Below are 5,408 nucleotides of genomic sequence, written 5' to 3'. Positions count from 1 at the left end.
AGCCATTAGTGGGTCAAGGGTTCAGCATATGAAAAAATAAATTGTGTTATGAAATAATATCGTCTATTAAAACGAAGATCTATCTTCAAGCTTACAATTGTGGGACCATGACCTGATTTCAGATGTCGCTCAGAAGACACGACTTGTGTTACACAATCATACGTTCAGATGATGAAAATTTTCCAGGTTTTCAAAATGTAGGAATACTGCACACTTCCCTTTTTCACTTTCCGCCAGGTAAATTCTCACCCTAGTGCTTCTGTAGGACAATGTCCCAGGCCCATACCTCCTCCCAGGCTGGTGCAGCTTGCCAAGGCCAATATTGAGGAAGTGTGTAGGAGAGTGCTGGATGCCACCCCCCCATCTGTGGGTGGCACAATTGTACAAGGCTGTGGGATTTCCAGCAGTGTCATGTTGACTTGAACTGACTCAGCAGGAGCTGCCCTCCTGGGAAAAGACAGTTCCTGTTCACTGGAGCCTCCAAGGGAACAGTATGGGAAACCAAGACACTCCACCTCCCCGACTGGCTGTAATCCCCTGTGTTTTCAATCTGGCAGCATTTACAAATGCATTCCTCAAAACTCGTTTGGGACATGTTTATTTCTAAAAATACCAGAAGCCAAATCTGTTAGGAGAAAAACAGTCTGGTACATTCCCCTGATTATCAACAAAAATCTTATCTAGCTTTCTGCTGAGCATTTAATAGAGTCACGTTGTTTTTTTTTTAATAGGATTTTACAAAAATCAGGAGTGGATTCCTCTGAAGAGAATTTCCTTAGTTTTCATTCATTTATCATGTATGTGTTGCCCTGTCACCTCTTTGTTTGCTCGCTGTGTCTGCTTTTGAATTCTCTTGAAATTTTAATCGTTGTACAATACTCAGTGTTCTTAGGAAATCACAACTTGTGTAATATGCTAATCTGTGGGCAGTTCAAAAATAACCTAGCCGTTTCTACTGTTTGGGTGAGTTCACTTGCATGTTTAAGGTTGCTAAGGGGAATAAGTGACCAAGTGTGATTGCCTCTAGAGTCGGCTTGTTTGCTCAAAGAAGGAAAAAAAAATCCCTGACTGCATTCCAGAACATTAGCCACAGACTGGTGATGTGCCGACACACTGGGATCGTAGTACAGTCTTCCACCAACTCTGGAAAGGCAACAGGACTGTGGCAACAGAGAGCTTGTTCCAGGATGTCTAATATTAAACTGATAAGAACAGATAACTACACTTGATCTTAGCCAAAAGGCCGAGAAGCGATTCCAGGATGCCTAAATAACAAGCTTTATGATCAGTGGTTCTGTCCTGTCTTTAGATGTCTAATGAGAGGCTTGCACAAACATGTGGGATCTTACTTTTGTTACAGAAGGATTCCTAGGCTTTGCAATCAATTCTGCCAGTGAACTTCATTCTGAACACTCTGTTGCAGGGTAGTGGTTGGGAAATCATTGGGGCCCCAAAATACACTTCTTAGACTGTATTTCTCTCCTGCTACACTAATATATCAGAGACCTAAAAAGCCGAGTTCCATATCTGAAATCTGAATGCCTGAGTCGGCCTCACAGCTGGGCAGTGAGGAGAGCATCTATGGCTGCAGGTGGCAATCCCTCTTGGCTAACCCTCCCCTCACTGAACTGATTATATGTTATTCAATTCTACTCTGGCCTATTTAATGGAATAAGATTTCTTTTCAAACAAAGACATGTTTAGATGGAAACATGGGAGAAGAGGCCCAGAATGAAGGTGATGTGGCTTAACGGGGCACTCAGTGAGACACATAGACGAGGTGTGGATCTCACGCATGAGCCTGCCCTGCCAAGGGTCTCTTCTTCCATATTCCCAGGATATTGCTCACACTATGTTGGTACCAAGTATGCTCCACTGGAGTCTAGTCCATAGTCGCATACAATGAAGCCTTAGCTTGTTGGTTGGAATCTAGCATTCATGTTATCTGTACGGTATTCACATGCTGACTTTATTCTTCAGAATGTCATTTAAATCCAATATCTGGGAGCTAATTACTATTATGATGATGATGATGTGCTAAGCAATGTGCTACACAGTTATCTTCTTGAACTCTTATGGGCAACTCTGAGATTCAAAATTCTTTGTTCTCTGAGAGAACTGGAGTGAGTCCGTTTCACTAGGCATTATAAAATCAGAACCTCACGTACTGGATCTTACTGTCTTAGTGAACTTAGGTTACTATGACACAATTCTATAGACTTGTGGTTCAGACAACAGACATTTAGATGCTGCAGCTAAGGCAACCAGAAGGCCAAGGCGAGGGATCAGCTTTCAGCGCCCTCTCTCCCTGGTTTGCAGATGCTACCTTTTTATTGTAGTCTCACATGGTACAGAGACAGAAGAAGCAAACTCTGTGATTCTTTCAAGAAAGGCGCTCTTCCTGTTAGAGGCCCCTCATAACCTCATCCAAACCTAGTTGTTTCTTAAATGGTCCTCCTCAAAATACCAATAATCAGGAGTTGAAGTTTCAACACATGAGTTTTAGGGGAATCCAAATATCCAGTCAGTAACCCAACCCTTAGTTTTCCAACCCCACACGTTGACCACAGAATTTCACTGCTTTGCTCAGCTTCAAAGAATCTCAGTGTGATGTGGTCAACAACACCGTGAGGCCAGCACATCTTCCCGAGGTGGGAGCAGAAAGGCAGGCGGTTTAGCCACCGTCTCCCATTTCTGTGAACCTGTTGACAGCAACTTCTTTCCCCAGGCCATCACACCCACAATCCATGCATTCATTCTCCTTCTCCAGATCCAACAACTTTCCACTTCAGATGAGCTAAGAAGACTTTTCCTTTTTGTCTTCTTAGGGACACCCAGATGCATTCATTCTGCTTGTTGCTCACATACTGTGCTCTTGTTTCTGGCCCTGCTCGTGGCAGGTTGACCTGTGCTCTGCACTTTCAACTTGTTTTCCCTCAAGCCCTATTCTGCATGTTCGCTTCCCGCCTCATGCCTTCTCTACGTGATGACTACCTCTAAAATGTCACTCAGTGGACACGCTTCCAACTTGTCTCATGCTATTGCGATCTTGTCAGCTCTTTCACCTATATATATTTTTAATACACCAAGTCTCTAGGAACTCATTTAGATTCTGCTGTTTCATTGCTAAACAAGGTGGGCATGAATCTGCTTAAACACGTCATTTGATAGAACGTATTGAGCCATTTCAAATATATGATAAGAAAACATGATTTTGTTAGCGGCACTGAGCCAGAACATATTTAAAATTACATGATTATTGGGCCTGGTGTGATGGCACAGTGGTTAAAGTCCTCCCCTTGCACGCGCCAATACCCCATATGGGCGCCGGTTCTAGTCCCGGCGGCCCTGCTTCCCATCCAGCTTCCTGCCTGTGGCCTGGGAAAGCAGTTGAGAATGGCCTAAAGCCTTGGGACCCTCCCGCCTGGGTGACCCAGAAGAGCTCCTGGCTCCTGGCTTCAGATTAGCTCAGCTCCAGCCGTTGCGGTCACTTGGGGAGTGAGCCATTGGACGGAAGATCTTCCTCTCTGTCTCTCCTCCTCTGTGTATATCTGCCTTTCCAATAAAAATAAATAAATCTTTTAAAAAATTACATGCTCATAGCTGGATTCATTCCTTCTTCATTCAAACAATAGCTAGCAGGCCCCTATCAGAGCCCAGACACTGTGTCTATCCCAGGCACCTGGGTTATCTTATGAGGAGCCATATACAAATCCTTGCGTTTCTGAGCTTTGGTTTCCATGGGGAATTGAGAGAAAGAAAGCTTTTCATTTTCAATGTATATATTGTCTTTATAGAAGAATCTTTATGTTGAGTGACTTAGAAATAAGTAACAGCAGAGTTGGTGCCACCAATAGTGAACTAAGTCTCCACCCATAACAACACCACCGCATGTGAGTTGCATTCTTACGCGAGCTGTGCCACTTCCAATCCAGCTCCCTGCTTATGAACTGGAAAAGCGACAGAGGATAGTCCAAATCTGTGGATCTCTACACACAAGTGGGACACCCGGAGGAAGCTGCTGACTCCTGGATTCAAACTGACTCAGCTCTGCTCATTGCAGCCATTCAAGGAGTGAACCAACTGATGGAAGATCTCTGGCTCTCTGTATATCTGTCTCTCTGCAACTCTGTCTTTCAAATGAAAAAAAAAATTGTACACAATAATTAAAAATCTAGACTTTCATTTCTAATTCTCTTGATTGAGAAGGCAGAAATTAGAAATCGTGTGCATGTGTGTGAGTTGGTGTGAAAGGCTTGGCCTTCATCCAACAAGGCTGAGGCCTTTCTAAGGAGAGGGACAGGCAACAGAGTTGTTATTTTATTATAAACACAGAGGAAAAAGCAAGTTAGGATGTGGTGAGGTGGTGGCTGTCTGCCACTCAGAATGGGAACTTGATCAGACATTGACCCTGCCTGCACCTTGAATTGGAACGCTTATCTCTGAAACTGTAACCAAGTGAATTAATGTTGCCCATGACACCCAGTCTGTGTTGTTCTGTTCTGGCAATCCAAATAGTCAAGGTGGGACATCAGTGAAGGTCATCTCGATGCTGGGGGTCCCTGCAAATGCTTTTCCTAGTTCTCAGTTACACTGTGGCGCTGTGGGTTATCACATTGTGTGTCTAGCTCTTGAACAGATCTGCAGCGCTGACCTGCAATTGAGATTTGGGTTGCAAGTCTACTAACTCCTCCAGGTAGCAGAGAGGTTACCAGTGTGAGAGATAACTAGGCAAGCTGCACCTGACTTGCTGAGATAGTTTGTTGTTTAATCGGACTTCAAGATCAGCAAACAGAACAATTGAGAGAACTATGCATAAAATGCTCACTATTCTGAGATATGAACTTGTTATTTATTGTTTCCTGGAATGATCTAGGTGATTATCTCAGTGCTGCCCTTCAACTTGCATATAAAGATCAAGTGGATGACTGACCTCCAAATTCTACAAAAGGTGCTTCTGCTTTTCCTTGAACAGAAGATGTTTATGAGCCTAGATTTCTAATCCCATTAAACTCTCTGATATTTGACAGATTCTTCAATCTATTTTCTTCCATTGTAACAGTTTAATCTCTGCTTAATAAGAAGGGAAAACAACAAGACAGTCAAACCAGAAATGATTCTGCTCTACTTTTGCAGTGCTTCATTTTTTGCTCTGGATGGAACAGGTTTAGAAAGGAAGATCAGTAGTCTCTAACCCAGTCTATACAAATTAGTGTAAAGGTGGAATTTCCAATTAATGATAATATCTTGAGCCTGATCAGAAGATAAAGTTCATATGAACCAAAACCTCAAAGATTAGCATTTTTATTTGCTCTTCTAGAAGAATGTCCACAGTAGAAAAATCCCAAAAAATTTTCCTGTTGAATTTCTAATCTAACTTGATAATCCTGTGCTTAAGTTAAGGTGCT

General features: G+C 42.9%; 1 pseudogene; it reads right to left on the bottom strand.

The window, feature by feature from the left end:
• Nucleotides 1-1,157: 1,157 nt before the first annotated feature.
• On the bottom strand, nt 1,158-1,255 carry LOC118759196 (U2 spliceosomal RNA; annotated as a pseudogene).
• Nucleotides 1,256-5,408: the final 4,153 nt, after the last annotated feature.

Source organism: Ochotona princeps, chromosome 10, assembly GCF_030435755.1.
Source record: "Ochotona princeps isolate mOchPri1 chromosome 10, mOchPri1.hap1, whole genome shotgun sequence".
NCBI lineage: Eukaryota > Metazoa > Chordata > Mammalia > Lagomorpha > Ochotonidae > Ochotona > Ochotona princeps.
Note: the sequence above shows the minus strand (reverse complement) of the source record. Positions and strands in the feature narration are given on the sequence as shown.